This window comes from Babylonia areolata, chromosome 1 (genome assembly GCF_041734735.1).
Source record: "Babylonia areolata isolate BAREFJ2019XMU chromosome 1, ASM4173473v1, whole genome shotgun sequence".
Lineage (NCBI taxonomy): Eukaryota > Metazoa > Mollusca > Gastropoda > Neogastropoda > Buccinidae > Babylonia > Babylonia areolata.
This window is the reverse complement of record NC_134876.1, coordinates 54,154,938-54,174,937: the sequence shown is the minus strand read 5'-3', so window position 1 is coordinate 54,174,937 and position 20,000 is coordinate 54,154,938. Positions and strand designations below refer to the sequence as shown.

The 20,000-nt window shown below is 38.8% G+C and overlaps 1 protein-coding gene across 5 annotated transcripts in view; it reads right to left on the bottom strand.

Annotated features, from left to right (window-relative positions):
• LOC143284073 (uncharacterized) overlaps positions 1-20,000 on the bottom strand; it is a 46,069-nt gene that overhangs the window by 14,208 nt on the left and 11,861 nt on the right. The window contains exon 1 of one of the 5 annotated variants that reach the window (XM_076590702.1): positions 19,901-20,000. This exon is cut by the window's right edge and continues 353 nt beyond it. The exons of 3 other annotated variants lie outside the window; for them this stretch is intronic. The gene's annotated coding sequence lies outside the window, so the exon portion shown is untranslated. Of the gene's footprint in view, positions 1-8,173; positions 8,280-19,900 lie in introns of those variants that run through there. One more of the 5 variants, XM_076590727.1, reaches the window with a different exon arrangement.

The window sequence follows — 20,000 nt, the reverse complement described above, 5'->3', positions numbered from 1 at the left end:
GTTTAGGAGTGCGTGTGTGTGTGTAGTAGTAGTAGTAGAAGTAGCAGTAGCAATAGCAACAGCAGCAGTACTAAGCAACAGTAGCAGCAGTAGCTGTTGTTGTAGTAGTTTCATTTAAATTCTTGTCGCGCTCAGTGATAAACGAGAGAAAACCAGACACAGACAGATCGATGTGTTGTGTTGTGTGTGACTTTGCATGAAAATAGGACCAAAGACATTACCAAAAGGCCTTATCGTCAAAAGTTAAAAACTTCCTCTCTTTTTTTGTAATTGGTCTTTTAAAACACATTAAAAAAAAAATTTTTAAAGCAAAAACAAATTTTTTTTTAAAAACCGCATCATGTGCTTTGCTTACCCATAACTTTGATCGAATGAGTGACACCGTAAAAAAAAAAAAAAAAAAAAAAAAAACAACCTCTGAATCTTTCTGTATCTTGAAACAAAGTTTGTTTTTGTTTCCTGTCTAGGAACATAATCCATCCAAAACAAGAGAGGCAAGGCCTTCAAGACTCACTTGTGATACACTTTAAAAAATAAATAAATAAATAAATTTAAAAAATCCAATCGCTAAAATGTGTTCTGTATTTGTTATTATAAAGCTTCGCGTTTAAAAAAAAAAAAAAAAAGAAAAAAAAAAGAGTCCTAACCAGATTCGAACCCCGCGTGTTCGGGTGAGAAGAAACTGCCTTATCCATTACACTATCGTGGCTCCTTAACTGACGTTCTAAAATTTAACATTTGAACAGGGGATAAATCAGTTGCGGTATTCGCAATGAGAACGCTGTTTAAATCATATTATTCTGGTGTATCTTGGGCATTCAAAAAATCTTTAAGGGCAATAAAAAAAAATTCTTTTTAATGGCTATCGCTGCAATCACACTGCAACATTTAGCCGTTTTCACTAGATCTAGATAGATGTACAAGTTTAGTTACACCCGCCGGGAATGTAGTACGACACGGTCGATTCAATTTCTCTTTTATGTTCATTCTAGTTTTATACTTTTAAAGTTGATATGAAAATTTAGTATTTTGTTAAACTAATAACATGTAGAGCCAAGTACAAGTACTTCTAAACGTCGTAAGAAGTGAAAAGGACTTCATTTTGAGAAAAGTCAACACTGGAAATTTTTTCGTTTCATCGTGATCAGTTCAAGGGTATTAACTCGCATGGTTTACACTTTTTAACTGTGAATTCCGACTGATTCTGTCTATATTTTTTATGGCAGTTTGGGGCATAATCCAGTAAGTGATGAGGCGTTCACAAATCTTTCTCTGAATAAATATTTAATGGTCTCTTTCTCCAACTTTCCATCACATGTTATCCTGTATTGTCCATTGAATATAGGATTGAACAGGCAGGTCAACAACTTGAAACAAAATGGCGTCGTTCGCGTTCGCGAAGAAAATGAGCACGCGCTTTGAATGTGTATAAATATGTGTACGCAACTGATTTTTGCCCATGACCTTCAGGGCTCAGCCAACAGATCTGTAAAGTCCACTCATCGTATTGATTTTAGTATTTTCCGAAAAAGACCACTTGGGCGAATGAACATAGTGAAAGCCCTGTACACTGAGAGTAAAACACACAAGCTTTTTAGGATTGAACAGGCAGGTCAACAACTTGAAACAAAATGGCGTCGTTCGCGTTCGCGAAGAATAGTTGATTTTTGCCCATGACCTTCAGGGCTCAGCCAACAGATCTGTAAAGTCCACTCATCGTATTGATTTTAGTATTTTCCGAAAGAAACCACTTGGGCGAATGAACATAGTGAAAGCCCTGTACACTGAGAGTAAAACACACAAGCTTTTTATGTATTGAGTATAATTTCAAAATGTAATGTTTAAGATGAGAAAGATCAGTTTAAAGCAAATTAAGTCCCCTAACATTAATTACAGAGTAATTTCCCTTTTTTACTATCTGCACCAAAACGTTTGCAAAATAGATAAAACTTCCATGCTTAGCAAAAGAAGTTCCTGTTTGAACAAAAATGACTGCTCTTGTTGTTGTGTCAGAATATCAGATCAAAGTGCCAAGTTTAGAGAATACAAAAAATATAAATATAACAGTAAATGCAGTTTGCATATAATTAGGCTTCTTTTTTTTCTTTTTTTCTTTTTTGTGCCCATCCCAGAGGTGCAATATTGTTTTAAACAAGATGATTGGAAAGAACTGAATTTTTCCTATTTTTATGCCTAATTTGGTGTCAACTGACAAAGTATTTGCAGAGAAAATGTCAATATTAAAGTTTATCACACACACACACACACACACACACACACAACCGAACACCGGGTTAAAAAATAGACTCACTTTGTTTACACAAGTGGGTCAAAAACTGCTCTTCCTTTACATTCAAATCCAAGGCAGAAAAATCTCCTTCTGCACATATCTGAATTTCGGCTCACTTTCACAATCATTCTCGCGCATTATAAATATTAGTAGTAGTAGTATTTTTATGTATTTTTCGGGGTTTTTTGTTTGTTTGTTTTTTTGGGGGGGTTCCGTTTTTTTGTTTGTTTTGTTTTGTTTTTTTCTCATGGCCTGACTAAGCGCGTTGGGTTACGCTTCTGGTCAGGCATCTGCTTGGCAGATGTGGCGTAGCGTATATGGATTTGACCGAACGCAGTGACGCCTCCTTGATACTGATACTCTCGCTACACTAGGATCTGCTTCAAGATGTCTGACTGATGTTCCAATTGCCAACAGACACTGAGAACAAAGCAATCAAAATTATGGTCAGCGAACCTTCAGGTCTGTTAACAGCTCCTTTGGAATACATCCCGTGTGAACATTCGAAAGACGACTTTTCTAACTCTCTTCAAAGAGTTGGTTAAAAACGCGTATTACTTCCAATGTTAGCCATAAATGTCGTGTACTTCCAGCCACCTCCCACCCCCCACCCTCCTCCACCCCCTACCCCTCTTTAATTTTTTTAATTATTGGATATTTCTACGCCCCCCTAGGTTCATTCAGCTGTTTGCAATTATTGTTTGTTTGTTTGTAGGTTTTGTTGTTGTTGTTGTTTTGTTTTGTTTGTTTTTTCAATGAAAAATTGTTGTTGTTTTTCTGGATTTGTCAACAACAACAGAGACACAGAGAGAGCTAGAGAGAGAGAGCTAGAGAGAGAGAGAGGTAGAGAGAAGAAAAAAAAAAGGATACTCGATGTATTCTCTCTCTCTCTCTCTCTCTTCAGGACTTGTAGGAATGTAAACGTTTCTCAGAAAGAATCATTTCCTCATTCTGCCCTTCCCTAACCCAACGCCAAGCCCTTTTCCTAACAGCCCACCCCCACCCCCCCACCTCTCCTCTCCAACTTACCCCCCTCATTACACTTCCTCACTCTCTCACCAGCAACTGAGACCCACTCTCACTCCATTCTATTCGAGCTGTTTGGACTTGGTTTCTTATTTAGTTGTAGTAGTAGTTTCTAAGATTGTGAAAAGTTCGTACGTTCCCTGGTTACCCCCCTTCCCTCGACACCTCCAATCTCTCTCTCTCTCTAAAAAAAAAAAAAAAAAATAAAAAAATATATATATATATGATTGTGTTTTTGTTGTTGTTGTTTTGAAGCTAAAATATATGAATTTATGTTGTTGCCCCCTTGTCAAAAGACCTTTCTTGGCAGTGGCAATAAACAATTCCAGTGTCCAGTCTCTCTCTCTCTCTCTCTCTCTCTCTCTCCTTGTAATTCTCTCTTCTCTCATTCTCATTTGCATATTCTGTGACGTAACTGTGTCATTGTATGATTTATGTATTCAAAATTTGCGAAGTAATTGGTGCTTTCATGTAATGATTTTTTTTTTTTTTTTTCCAAAATAAGACAGTCGTGGGTTGTTGTTTTTTTTGTTTGTTTGTTTTTACGTAACCTCGACCCTTCACACACACGCGAGCGCGCGCGAACACACACACACACACACACACACACACACACACAGAGAGTTAATGTTAACAGAATCGAATGACATGATGAACCCAGGGACAAAGAATTTCTAAATTCCAGCCAGTACTATGATTAAATTAACAAAGCAGTACAACGCAGTGATTAGGTGTGTCCTCCCTTGCAGTGTGAAAGGTCTACACAAAGCCCAAAAGAACACTGAATCTGAAACAAGCAGCCGAGGCTTTCAGTTTCAGTTTCAGTTTCAACGAGGTAGGTGTCCAAGCGCTACACCACATCTGCTTTAAAGGAAAACAAAGGAGCAGATGCCTGACTTACGCAAAAACCCCAAGCTTGTCTCAGGTCTTGAGAGAATCTTCTTTAGTTTAGTATTGAATATATATGGCAGTCTCCAGTACGTTCTCCCCCCCACCCCCTCCCCCCACTAGATCTTGAGTGGTGGTCTGGACGTCAGTCGTTCGGATGAGACGATAACCGATAAACCGAGGCCCCGTGTGCAGCACGCATTTAGCGGACATAAAAGAGCCCACGGCAACAAAACGGTTGCCCCTGGCAAAATTCCACTTGGACAGGAAAACAAATAAAATTGAAGGCAGGAAATAAAATTACAAAAAAAAATGGTGACGCTGTCAGTGTAGCAACGCGCTCTCCCTAGGGGGAGGAGGGGTGGAGTGTGTGTGTGTGTGTGAGGGGGGGGGGAGGGGGGCGGAGCAGTCCGAATTTTACCCAGAAAAATCTGTTGTGACAAAAAGAGTAATACAAATATAACAAGAGAGGCAAGGCCTTCAAGACTCACTTGTGATACACTTTAAAAAAAAAATCTAATCGTTAAAATGTGTTCTGTTATTATAAAGTTTCGGGTTTAAAAAAAAAAAAAAAGTCCTAACCAGCTTCGAACCCCCCGTGTTCGAGTGAGAAGAAACTGTCTTACCCATTACACTATCGTGGCTCCTTAACTGACGTTCTAAAATTTAATATTTGAACATACTTTTTTAAAGGGCGATAAATCAATTGTGGTATTCGCAGTGAGAACGCTGTTTAAATCATATTATTCTGGTGTATCTTGGGCATTCAAAAAATCTTTAAGGGCAATAAAAAAAATTCTTTTTAAGTCCGCGGTAAAGGAGACGTGGCTATCGCATATCGCCGCAATCACACTGCAACATTTAGCCGTTTTCACTAGATCTAGATAGATGTACAAGTTTATCTACACCCGCCGGGAATGTAGTACGACACGGTCGATTCAATTTCTCTTTTATGTTCATTCTAGTTTTATACTTTTAAAGTTGATATGAAAGTTTAGTATTTTGTTAAACTAATAACATGTAGAGCCAAATACAAGTACTTCTAAACGTCGTAAGAAGTGAAAAGGACTTCATTTTGAGAAAAGTCAAGACTGGAATTTTTTTGTTTCATCGTGATCAGTTCAAGGGTATTAACTCGCATGGTTTATAATTTTTAACTGTGAATTCCGACTGATTCTGTGGATATTTTTTATGGCAGTTTGGGGCATAATCCAGAAAGTGATGAGGCATTCACAAATCTTTCTCTGAATAAATATTTAATGGTCTCCTTCTCCAACTTTCCATCACATGTTATCCTGTATTGTCCATTGAATATAGGATTGAACAGGCAGGTCAACAACTTGAAACAAAATGGCGTCGTTCGCGTTCGCGAAGAATAGTTGATTTTTGCCCATGACCTTCAGGGCTCAGCCAACAGATCTGTAAAGTCCACTCATCGTATTGATTTTAGTATTTTCCGAAAGAGACCACTTGGGCGAATGAACATAGTGAAAGCCCTGTACACTGAGAGTAAAACACACAAGCTTTTTATGTATTGAGTATAATTTCAAAATGCAATGTTTAAGATGAGAAAGATCAGTTTAAAGCAAATTAAGTCCCCTAGCATTAATTACAGAGTAATTTCCCTTTTTTATTATCTGCACCAAACGTTTGCAAAATAAATAAAACTTCCATGCTTAGCAAAAGAAGTTCTTGTTTGAACAAAAAATTATAATAATGACTGCTCTTGTTGTTGTTGTGTCAGAATATCAGATCAAAGTGCCAAGTTTAGAGAATACAAAAAATATAAACAGTAAATGCAGTTTGCATATAATTAGGCTTCTTTTTTTTCTTTTTTTTGTGCCCATCCCAGACGTGCAATATTGTTTTAAACAAGATGACTGGAAAGAACTGAATTTTTCCTATTTTTATGCCTAATTTGGTGTCAACTGACAAAGTATTTGCAGAGAAAATGTCAATGTTAAAGTTTACCACGGACACACAGACACAGGGACACACACACACACACACACACACACACACACAGACAGACACACACACACAGAGACAACCGAACACCGGGTTAAAACATAGACTCACTTTGTTTACACAAGTGAGTCAATAATCAGGCAAAACTAAAAAAAAAAAAAAAAACGCAACAGAAATAAAATCCTGTGTAATCGACGCTCGGCAGACAACAACAACAACAAAAAGAAACACATGAAAACAAATGTGGCATATTCCTATTTCCAGTTCTAAAGAAGTTCGGTTTAAAAGACAGTTACATATACTGCACAATATAATATCAAATCATACCAATGAAAAAATGAAGGTAACCGAAAACAACAAAATGTTGACACCAATACAAACACGAAGTGGATTACACAGAGCATTTCTTTTTGTAATTATACATCACTCACAATGTTTTGGAAGAAAAATAGAAAACAATACTGTCTGATTGGGACAAGTGTATAGGTTAAAACTTAATGTACTGTTCGGTGTACAAAGCCAATAACAAAACAGCGGATTCCTAACAAGTATAAACAAGACTCGTCTTGTGTACCAGAAATAAAAGTTGGAAAATAATATGTTTCAATATTCCATATACAAAAAAAGTCAACATCACAGCTATTTGTAACAATTATTTGAACAACAATTTTCATATCGTTTGAGTAACATGTTTTCTCACTTTTGAACTGTAGATGTTAAAAAAAAATTTAAAAAGAAAGAAGAGAAAAAAGAATAAAAACATGAATAAAAAGAACCACAGCAACAAGAACAAAAAATATCGGAATGCGTGTTTGTAATTTACAATATTGTTCACTGAACTTTTCGTATCTCTTCAAGTAACAATTTTCTCTCCTTTAAGCTTTAGATGTTTCGAAATAGATGAATGAATACCTAAAAGGTCGGAATGCTTGCTTGGAACGTTTTTTCTTCGATGATTTACGATTTGTTTAATGAAAGAATGCTTACCATGTTTATTTTCTAAGGAAACAACACCATGCACAAAGTCACTTAAAAACCCAGACACATCACCATAGACATGATCATGGTCATAGTACATGAAATTGCAATGTAAAATGTCCAAGCTTAGAAAATGCTCAGGCATGGTCATTGTAATAAAAATATTTTTAAAAAGTACTGTTTCAGTAACAGGATTACTACTATACGGAATGAACAGCCAACGGTCACCTCAACTAAAACAATCATTGTTTATTAACACATTTAAGAATCAACTGGACAATTCCCTTGTAAAAAAATCTGAAACATTTTAGAAGTAGGTAAACTGGACGTGAAACATTGAACAACCTATTCGTGATACAACGAATGGGTTGTTAAAAAGCTTCACAGATAGTTTTTGTCCATACTCTACCACATACTACTACAACTACAACAACCACTACTACTACAACTACGAAGACAACAACAACAACAACAACAACTACTACTACTACTACTTCTGCTTCGTCCATCGTCCACTACAACTACGTATAATAATTTCTAAAAATATCAAGTAGCCTAAAAAATAAAATAAAAAAGTAGAGGCAAGAAAAAACGCCGACGACGAATACATTCACATGTAATAGCATCGAAAACAAAAGAATAACAGAGAAACGAAAACGGAAAACAGTTTTTTGTGAATTACATGCAACTGAAGCGTGAAGAAGAAGAAGAAGAAGAAAAACCTCACGTGTCTCACAGCGCAAACAGCAGCAGGTGACAATGTTTGCATCCTTCATTTTGACAAACAGCTGGATTTTTACTGGACTTAGAGATACGTAGGTATAATCTGATCACTGAGACTGACTTACGCACTTGTCATGGTACTGGACACACACACACACACACACACACACACACACACACACACCAACTCCGCCTCCCACACACACCCATTACTTGTCGAGAGTGCAAAAACAAAAACAACACAGTTACGTGTGACAGACAGTCTCGGCTTTCAAGTGAAGGCCCGGCAGTCAGCAGTACCTGAGAAAACTTTGAGGCAAGATGGATACAAATCAGCGCCGTCACTCAGTACAGGCCTGAGGAACTGAAAGCTTTCTTCCGCCAAGGCAAAATGGTGACCGTTCCTTTGTCGCCATGACCTCAGTAGGACATGCGCACAAGTCGCGGATCCGGAAGGCGTTGAAAGCTACGCTTCTGTTGCAGACGACGGCGTGTGTAAAAAAAAAAATTAAAAAGGCCTGGCAGGGACTACAGCGAGAACCAGCCAATCACAGCACGTGTTCCTCTCCACGTGATATCAGAAGTGGGTCAGGCTCAAAAGGGTGGTCAGCAACAGCTGCACGGCATGGCTGACACACGAGACGGGAAAAACCTCTCAGTCAGCGAACCACATCTTCCACCATCATAAAATGAAAAGTGGCGGACGATAATAAATCAAAATGTTCTTCTTTGTGCAGAAATAAGGTAGACTGTATGGCATGGAGCATTTCTTTTCCAGATGCCTCCTTCTCAATTAAGCGTTTTTGTGGAAACATGTTGAATCCATTTTACACCAGATAAACCTACTGGGAATACAGTTTGGCCTTAATGTCGCGTTCTCGACATAATAATTTGAATTGAAAATAATTTCTCTGATGTGAACAACAAACTGAAAAACATAACTAAACACACAATTCTCATTCAAAAAATATAATAATAATGATAATAATAATGGTATTTATATAGCGCTGAATCTTGTGCAGAGACAAATCAAAGCGCTTTCGCACCAGTCATTCACAAAAATATACACATATAAACTTTGACAGGAGGACAGATAAAAAGATATCGATGATTATCTGTTAATTTTGTGCAACAACTGAAATACATAATTGGTCTGAAAATTGGAACACACACACACACACACACACACACACACACACACAACACATTCACTCACTTACTGGATATATTTGCTGTATTTCTCAACGTGAGCTCAGTGTGAGTTGAGGTAAGTGAAGATGAAGGAATGTTGTCATGTCAGTTATATGTGCGTAAACTGGTTTATTCTGTCGTTATGTTATTTACAGTTTATGCTGAGTTTTGTATCAGTGGAGTGCTTTTAATCTGTCATTGTTTGAGAGAGAGAAAGCGCCGAATAGGTGTCAAATAGTAGAAGCAGCAGTAGTAATAGAAGTAGTAGTAGTAGTTGTTGTTGCTGTTGTAGCGGTAGTACAGGTAGAAGAAGTAGTTGCAGTATTCAGTGAAGACCCCACGTACACTTGTTCTAAAGTAAACAGCTATGTGTTCTTCGAGATGTTTCAATTGTAACATGCTCATCAGGCTTACCTATCAAAATCAATGACAAAAGAACAGACAGAGAGCACTGTGACACATAGAGAGTGAAACAGGCCACTTTTCTCCCTCTCCCCACCCCCTGTCTGTCCCTCCTTCTCAGCTTTCCCTCCATCACCCCTTTTATTCTTCCATCACTTTCTCTGAACAGGAGGAAGGTGGAGGAATGGTAAAGACGCTCAGCTGCCAATACAGAGAGTCCGTGAGGGTGCGGGTTCGATTCCCGCTCTCGCTCTTTCTCCCAAGTCTGACTGGAAAATCAAACTGATCGTTTTTAGTCTTTCGGATGAGACGATAAACCTAGGTCCCGTCTGCAACACACACTTGGCGCACTGAAAAAGAACCCATGGCAACAAGAGTGTTCTCCTCTGGCAAAATTAAGTAAAAAGGAATCCACTCTCATAGGTACACAACTATATAAGCATGCACTCAAGGCCTGACAAGCGCGTCGGGTTATGCTGCTGTCAGACATCTGCCTAGCAGATGTGGTGTAGCGTATATGGATTTGTCCGAACACCGTGACGCCTCCTTGAGAAACTGAAACTGAAACTCTCTGAACACTCCCTCTTATCTCCTCAGCTTCCCCGACCCATCCACCTGTACACTTCCTTTCCCCTGTCCACACACCCCTCTGTCTAACGGAAACGTGAAGGTAAGATCCAGATGCCAAGTGATGAAAATCACACCCTTCCATTCCAGGACGAAAAGAACCAACGTTAGTTTAAAAACATTCATCAAATTCAGATAAACCGAAACCAAGGCATTTGGGTTGTTGTTGTTTTTCATATCTGCTGAAGTGAACTCGGCGATGCTTTTAAAAGATAGAAGAAATGGCGTTCAAAAACAGAAAGCATGAAACCATCTTTTCATCAAAGATTGAAGAAGTTCCAGATATGCTTTATACATTTTGAGGAATGGACTGGGGGAGTCTTTTGCCTTTTTCTAATTGCAAAGGGTTATAGTTCCGGTTTCAGGCAGTTAATCCACAGGAAAACATAATTTCCGCTCCAAATACTTACAAACCAATCATTATTGCAGGCATTACGAGAGAAAAACGGACCTTCACGGACACTGTACTGTTGACATATATGCGTCTTAACCATTCTGCCACCTTCCTGCCGATGCAACAACGACGGGGAATGTAGGAGAAGCAGAGAACTCCCTGAAACTGTTGTTGTTGCTGCTGTTTATTACCGGTACCATGTAAACACGTCAGAAACCCCTTCAAGAAATTACTCGGTGCACATGGAAGCTTCAGATGTGTTCCGTGCTGGGTACAAGTGACAGATAGCAGTGAGGGATGGATGCAAAGGGCAAAGGGTCATAGATATCATTCTTTTAAAGAATAATCATAGAGAGCACAGGTCTAGTTTCCAGATTCCATTATCTTCACGGAAGCGTGATAATGAATATCATTATCTTGTGTAAGATTCAATGTTAGACGATTGTGACGACATATCTGGGCTTTTCCTCAACTGACTGCGACTGGAATTGTGGTACGTACATGACTGTTGATAACTCAACTCGTGTCCCATGTTGGTTGTTAAAACAACAACAACAAAACAAAATAAACAAACAAAATCAACAAGGTGACTTGTGACCGACATCATACATTTCTGATAAATTGGGACATCGATTAAAGTTAATGGCTGCGTAAAGTCCAACGATAATTAATCCCACTTGCAGAGTCTATTGTTTTCATGATTAAGGTAATATAATATAAAAGCTGAATCATTTACAAAAGGGAAGGATTTGTATGTGTAAGGCCTCACATCGTTTCAATGTCCATGGTGATATTTTCAAAATCATCAAACATTAAATATGATATTCAGTTTGTTCAAGAGAAGCAAACCAATATAAACCACACACGATGTTTTAAAAGACAATATTACTGATATTCATCTTTGGTAAAGAACGATAGTAGCACGCTGCCGAGTTGGTCAATACGTCAAACGACATAGTGAACAATCGGTATCAGTCAGGCCAAGCTTGACATCGCAGTAATGGATACATAATTCCTGTCCCAGCACCGCTCCCCTTCATCCGATCAAAAAAAAAAAAAAAAGCGATAGATTAACTAGCATACATGTAACTATCTGAGATATAAACAGACTGTCATGAGCAGTTCAGGTTGATTAAAAGTCTCATCGCGTTTTACGACCATCGCGGCGGTGAATTCATATTCACTGTGTCTGGGGTCAGTTTTAGCGCACGTAAAAGAACCCACGGCAACAAAAGGGTTGTCCCTGACAAAAATTCTGTAGAAAATTACCCTCCAATAAGAAAACAAATAAAACTGCTTGCAGAAAAAAGTTATTAAAAAAAAATTGGTGGTGCTGTCGTGTAACGACACATTCTCCCTGTGGAGAGAGCAGCCCGAATTTCACACAGAGAAATCTGTTGTGACAAAAAGAGCATTACAAATACAATACAAATACAGTATAGGAAGACGGGGCCCGATCCTCTCATCCCGCCCTTTTTTTTTTTTTTGGCTTTGGTTGTTGATTTTTTTCTCCCTCTTGCTCGCTGAGCATAAGGTAGCCATTCAACTGTGGGTGATGTGGGGAAGACCGGAGTAAAGTGCCTTTTCCAAGGACACACCACCATGCCGAAAACCTGCGGGCGTCGAACCCTGATCACTGGTGAACACTGGATCAGAAATTCAACGCCTGTAACCGATTCTTCAACGGCGACTCCGTGACACCACAAACACAAAAAGCAAACGAGGCGGAAGTGCTCCGTTTGCAACTGGTTTCAACATCTGTTTCATCTGACTTCATGGCGAAATACAAAGTTACCTTGCAGCTTCGCTTGACCATTCTGCTGGAATCTTTAAATATCTCCATACGAACGGCGAAAGAGACGACGTTAACAGCGTTTCTCCCCAATTACCATCATCAAACTATTGCAAGCGGAAGGCTCTTATACTGAAGACGTGAATGTTGACAAAGAATACCACAATTCTGACGACGGAAGCTAAAGGTTGGGTCATTCAGACACCCACTTGACATCCGAGGGGTCTGTGTAGAGGAGAAGAGAGGACTGGCCGTACTGAGTGAGTTAAAACAATCTTGACAGCTCCCAATTACAATGATGTCCATATGTTTCGCAGAAGTATAATCATTTGACAACTGACGTGCACGTTCTGCGGTTAGTGCTGTTTCTGAAGAATCACCTTTCTGTTTCGGTTTGTCATAATCACCAGTTTCGGTGGTTGTTTTTTTATCTTTTTTTTCTGCGGTTACACCAATAACGTCAAGTGCATATTCTGATTTCCTGTTACACGTCACACATACTGGTGATTGTAGACATTTCATTAAATGATTTGAATGATACCATCAAAGAAAAAATAAATCTAAGAAGTAGAAGAGCAGGATGGTGTACTTGTATGATGAGTTGGGGAAAAACATGACAGACAGACGGGTGGAACCATTGATGAACATTTAAATCTCAATAGATGTACAGTCAAAGAAACTTATTTTCATGGAATTCGTAAACGGAAAAGCAAAAGTTTAACAACAGACACAATTGACAATTAATGTAAAAAAAAAATAATAATAATAATAAAATAAAATAAAATAAAATAATAATAATAATTAAAAATCCATCAAAATCATCAATGTTGACAATGACTGCAGATGGAAGACTTTCAAACAAGTAAAACTGTCTTTTAGAAAGTTCCTCTGATTTCTTCACCAATACTGCTGCTTTATATGTTTTTGGCCTGGTTCGACAAACAACCATAACCACAGTAAAATTAAAACTGGAAATTTAATGACTGGTTTTTCAATTTTGTTTGTTTGTTGTTGTTGTTTTTTGAGGGGGTTGTTTGTTTTGTTTGTTTGTTTTTGTTGTTTTTTTGTTGTTTTTTTTCACCAGTTACTACGAATATGTGAACATGTGGGAATGTACTTAACAGTTCAAACATGTTTCGTTTAAAAAATATTGTTTTTAAAGCCCCAACGGAAAAGAAAAGAATACAATCATATCAAAGTGGCAGATTGTTACCTGCAAACAAAACGAACACCAAAAAATAAAACAAAAAAACTTGCGTGTGAGTTGATGTACGGACACTGATCCAACCAATACTTTAGAACAAGTTTTTTTTTGTGTTTTTTTATAAATATTTTGAAATTAAATCAAAAAGGTACGGCCACTAGAAGGACACCTGTTGTACGCCTATTGCAGACCTTTGTCTCACGCTGAAGTTACTAACATTTTTCTCCACTGTGAAGATTGATGGACAGTTATCAAAAATGTCTTTTGGAAACTAAACATACAAATGGTGAGTGATATAAAACCGCGACTTTTTGTTTGTTTGTTTGTTTGTTGTTGTTGTATTGTTTGTTTGTTTCTTTGTTTTGTTTTTCCTAAACTTTATCTATTCAAAAACAAATTCATAAACATGATCAATTTGTGCAGACATAACCTTCTTAACTTTTGGCAGGTACGGGACAACAAATTAAAATAAAAAACACACCTGACAGATCGTTATTAGGAAAATACAAAACAGAGAAATTAAAGTAAAAGTGTTTCAAGTCAGATTAGTTCAAGGGATCCTGTCTACAGATGTAATTTTGAAGAATATTCGTGTGAATATTGGAGACACTCGTATCTTTTGCAAGCAAGGAAATGATTACCACACATCTTGTTTGGAAATATGAACGTGTATACTCTGTGTGTGTGTGTGGTGTGTGTGTGTGTGAGAGAGAGAGAGAGAGAGAGAGAGAGAGAGTTCATTCTTTCAGGTACCTGGGAGCAATAGTAACAAGACTATGGATCCAAACCCTGAAATATTGTCCAGGACTGCACAAACAACAACACTACTACTGACAAAACTGAAGACTAGTGGAGTGATGGCCTAGAGGTAACGCGTCCGCCCAGGAAGCGAGAGAATCTGAGCGATATGGTTCGAATCACGGCTCAGCCGCCGATATTTTCACCCCCTCCACTAGACCTTGAGTGGTGGTCTGGACGCTAGTTATTCAGATGAGACGATAAACCGAGGTCCCGTGTGCAGCATGCACTTAGCGCACGTAAAAGAACCCACGGCAACAAAAGGCTTGTTCCTGGCAAAATTCTGTAGAAAAATCCACTTCGATAGGAAAAACAAATAAAACTGCACGCGGGAAACAATACAAAAAAAAAAAAAAAAAAAAAGGGTGGCGCTGTAGTGTAGCGACGCGCTCTCCCTGGGGAGAGCAGCCCAAATTTCACACAGAGAAATCTGTTGTGATAAAAAGAAATACAAACACAAATACAAATACAAATTTGAAGCGATAAGAAATCGCATCTCAGCCCCAAAGTCAGGCTCCTGCGATCCATAGTTATCTTAACATTCCTGTGTGTCTCTCAGTCATGGACTGTGACAATTGACATGGGGAAGAGGATACGGGCCATATATATATATATATATATAATGTAGAGTGATGGCCTAGAGGTAACGCGTCCGCATAGGAAGCGAGAGAATCTGAGCGCGCTGGTTCGAATCACGGTTCAGCCGCCGATATTTTCTCCCCCTCCACTAGACCTTGAGTGGTGGTCTGGACGCTAGTCATTCGGATGAGACGATAAACCGAGGTCCCGTGTGCAGCATGCACTTAGCGCACGTAAAAGAACCCACGGCAACAAAAAGGTTGTTCCTGGCAAAATTCTGTAGAAAAATCCACATCGATAGGAAAGACAAATAAAACTGCATGCAGGAAAAAAAAAATTTTAAATAAAAAAAATGGGTGGCGCTGTAGTGTAGCGACGCGCTCTCCCTGGGGAGAGCAGCCCGAATTTCACACAGAGAAATCTGTTGTGATAAAAAGAAATACCAATACCAATATATATATATATATATATATATATATATATATATATATATATATATATATATATATATATATACGATGACTACTCGGAATGTCCAGCAGAGGTAACAATCATCACCAATGAAAAAGGTGAGAAACAGAGTCAGGCAAAACATGGGATCCAATGACCATTATCATATCCACATTGAAGAAAGGAAATTTGAAGTTGTATGGGTACGTTTGTGTAGTTCTTTTTAATTTGTGTGTGTGTGTGTGTGTGTGTGTGTGTGTGTGTGTGTGTGTGTGTGTGTGTGTCTGTGTCTGTGTGTGGCTGTGTGTGTCTGTGTGTGTCTGTGTCTGTGTGTCTGTGTGTTTGTGTGTTGTTGTTGTTGTTGTTTGCTTGCTTGCTTGTTTGTTTGTTGTTGTTGTTGTTTAACAAACGAGCACGTGCCACTGAGCAAACACACGCGCTCACACACGGACACACGCACACACCCACATCCACACCCCTCCCCCCAACACACACACACACACACACACACACACACTGTAGCAAGCTTCATTTCAGTTCCCTAAGTTGTACACTAACCACACACCTGCACATAGATGTGACATGGCATGCTTACAGGGATAGATCTGGTCTTGGTGTGATCGGGTTTGGGTGCCTGTTTTGCTGTGGAGAGGCCGTTTGTTTACCGTGTGTGTGTCGCGACGCGCTGGCGAGTGCCCGTGTGCGTCTGTGTGTTGTGTGTGTGTGTGTGTGTGTGTGCGTGCCTGAGTGCGTATTGCAGGGATGCGTTTTCTGGAGGGCAACATGTGGAGGTGGGTGGGTGGTTTCCAATGTTCAGTTGCCCTCTCTGGGCTGGGCTTATTTCTAATGAACGTGCAGATCATCATTTTATTTATTTATTTATTTATTTATTTACTACTACTACTACTACTACTACTACTACTACTACCACTACTACTTTTTTTAAATAAAATTATTATTTATTTATTCATTTATTTATGTACGCTTATAGTTGACTTCATCAAGTTTTTGTGCTTTATACATATTAGTAGTAGTAGTAGTAGTTTGTTTGTTTTTTGTTTGTTTTTGTTTTTTGTGGTGTTTTTTTTTTGTTTTGTTTTGTTTTTTAATGTATTTATCTATTATTTATTCACTTTTTTCTTTTCTTTTTCTCTCAAGGCCTGACTAAGCGCGTTGGGTTACGCTGCTGGTCAGGCATCAGCTTGGCAGATGTGGTGTAGCGTATATGGATTTGTCCGAACGCAGTGACACCTCCTTGAGCTACTGAAACTGAAACTGAAACTGCAGATCATCTTGCAAAACGTGGAGCTAAAAATGCTTTAAATTCAATTGAACTTCCTCATCGTTTATCATCATCTGAAATGTGTAATATTGTTGAAAGAAATATGCAAAACTCCTTTCTGTCTTTAGAAGTTAACACTTCTGCCTTATCAAATGCTAAAAGAACTTGCAGGGCTGTTAAGAGCATGGCATTTAGGTTATTACTAAATGCCCCATACACAAAATATTGTGAAAATATTGAATGCATTTGCAAGGGACGTTTAACGGTAGAGCGCGTTTTAACCCACTGTTTAGAAATGAAACCTTTTTTGCCTCCAGAAATTACTGAACACGTGTTACCAGTTTCAAATGTTAAATTGTTTTGGGAAAAAGTCATATATTTCAGTATGTTCTTTATCAAATTTAGCTAGTTATGTGTTAGATAGGTTCCCGCAACAACCTCTTTTCAAACAATAATCTTTAGAAGTAGTGCACACAATATTTGATAATTGATTAATTTTTTGTCCTAATCCCGCTTCTCCCGTCCCCCCTCTCACACACACATCCTTCCAATATTATGTTTTTTCTTTGACACTCACCCTCTCAATTTTACATTTTGCACTCGATCTTTTCCACATTCTGCTCTCTCTCTCTCTCTCTCTCTCTCTCTCTCTCTCTTCCTTTCTTAGTCCCATTCCCCTCGCCCCGGACCCCCTACCCTCCACCTCAACCGACCCCCTTTTCATTCGAATATACAGAAATGATGATTTTTTTTTTCTTCTAATTGGTAACAACAGTCATCATCATGATGATAGAAATGATAATAATCCAAATAATAATAATGATGATAATGGAGAGGAGTATTGATGGCGAGGCGGGGAGGTAGGAACGAAATGTAAAGCGCTCTGAGCAGTATTTCTGAAGAAACGCCCTATATAAAATGTCCATTATTATTATCATTACTATTATTATTGTTGTTATTTATTTATTTATTTATGATTATTATCATCATCATTATCATCATCATCATTATTATTATCATCAGCAGCAGCATCATCATCATTATTCTTATTCTTATTGTTGTTGTTGTCATCATCATCATCATTATTATTATTATTATTATTATTATTATTACTATCATCACCATCATCGTCATTGTTGTTGTTGTTTGTTATTATTGTTATTATTGTTATTATCATCATCATCATCATCATCATCATTATTCTTATTATTGTTGTTGTCGTTGTTATTGTTGTCATCATCATTGTTATCATCATCATCATCATCATCATCATTATTATTATTATTATCATTGTCGTTGTTGTTGTTACTATTATTATTATTATTATTATTATTATTATTGTTGTTGTTGTTGTTGTTATCATCATCATCATCATTCTTACGTCTCAAGATCAACAAGACTTGCCAAGACAATCGTGCAAAACAGTGCGAGAGAGAGGGGGGGTGGGGGGAGAGGAGGCAGACAGACCAAGGGATGGAAGGACCGTCAATAGCGCAGAACGGACAGGCCTGAGATCGTGTGCGAAGCCCTGAGAGAGAGACGAGAAGGGACAGAGATGGACAGCGCTAGTTGCCAGGTCATGGTCATCATGGGTACCCCTAAAGTCTTGGGACTACGGCATAGAAGAAGAAGGAGAAGAAGAAGAAGGAGGAGGAGGAGAAGGAGGAGGAGGAGCAGAAGAAGAAGGAGAAGAAGAAGGAGGAGGAGAAGGAGAATGGCGAGGAAGAAGAAGAAGGAGAAGAATGGAGAGGAGGAGAAGAAGAAGGAGGAGAAAAAGAAGAAGAAGGAGGAGGAGGAGCAGAAGGAGAAGAAGAAGGAGGAGAAGGAGAAGGAGAATGGAGAGGAAGAAGAAGAAGAGGGAGAAGAAGAAGGAGAAGAATGGAGAGGAGGAGAAGAAGAAGGAGGAGAAAAAGAAGAAGAAGAAGAAGGAGAAGAAGAAGAAGGAGGAGGAGGTAGAGGAGGAGGAGAAGGAGAATGGAGAGGAAGAAGAAGAAGGAGAAGAAGAAAAAGGAAAAGAATGGAGAGGAGGAGGAGAAGAAGGAGGAGAAAAAGAAGAAGAAAAAGAAGGAGAAGAGGAAGAAGATGAAGAAGAAGAAGAATGGAGAGGAGGAGAAGAAGAAGGAGAAGAAGAAGAAGAAAGAAGAAGGAGAAGAATGGAGAGGAGGAGGAGAAGAAGGAGGAGAAAAAGAAGAAGAAGAAGAAGGAGGAGGAGGAGATGAAGAAGAAGGAGAAGAAGAAGGAGGAGGAGAAGGAGGATAATGGAGAGGAAGAAGGAGGAGAAGAAGAAGGAAAAGAATGGAGGAGGAGGAGAAGAAGGAGGAGAAAAAGAAGAAGAAGGAGAAGAAGAAGAAGAAGAAGAAGAAGAAGAAGAATGGAGAGGAGGAGAAGAAGAAGGAGAAGAATGGAGAGGAGAAGAAGAAGGAGAAGAATGGAGAGGAGGAGAAGAAGGAGAAGAAGAAGAAGGAGAAGAATGGAGAGGAGGAGAAGAAGAAGGAGAAGAATGGAGAAGAGGAGAAGAAGAAGGAGAAGAATGGAGAGGAGGAGAAGAAGAAGGAGAGGAAGAAGAATGGTGAGGAAAAGGAGGAGGAGAATAAAAATAAGAACGGGGAGGAGGAGGAGGAGAAGCCACTGACGAGGACCATGAACACTGACATCAACACACGCCTGCTAATACTTCATAACGCCTACACGACACCTGCTGCACATACAAATGAAATGCAATACGTACGTTAAATAACCCGTAATTCATGTCAGTGGCTCGGCGTAACCTGGGGTAATGATAAGAATGGAACCTGTATAGATACGAAGGCTGCCCCCCCCGATAACGGAGTTCGGCTATCTATGTGTTGCGGGATACAACACACACGGCGTTAACACCGTATGGTGTACTCACACACCGGGACACACACACACACACACACACACACACACACACACACACACACACACACACACACACACACACACACACACACACCGGGACACACACACACACACACACACACACACACACACACACACACCGACAACATCAACAACAACAACAACAATAACATAAATAAAAACAAACAAAAAAACAACAACAAAAAACAAGAGACAACATCAACAACAACAACAATAACAACAATAACATAAATAAAAACAAAAAACAAATTTAATTTTTTTTTTTTAAAACAAGAAACAACGTCAAAGCCCACACGAGAGTTCAAGAAGTTAATCGTCAAAGTCAGTTCATAGCCGGCGAACTGAGAAGAAAGAGAGACAGACAGAAAGAAAGAAAAGAAAAGGAAACGAAATGTGTTTCTCACCGTGTTCTTCCAAATCTCAGTGGGGCGTAGTAGGTCTAATCGCACAATGACAGCTCGAAGACTGCACAGACCAGACCATTATAGTCATGACACATACAGC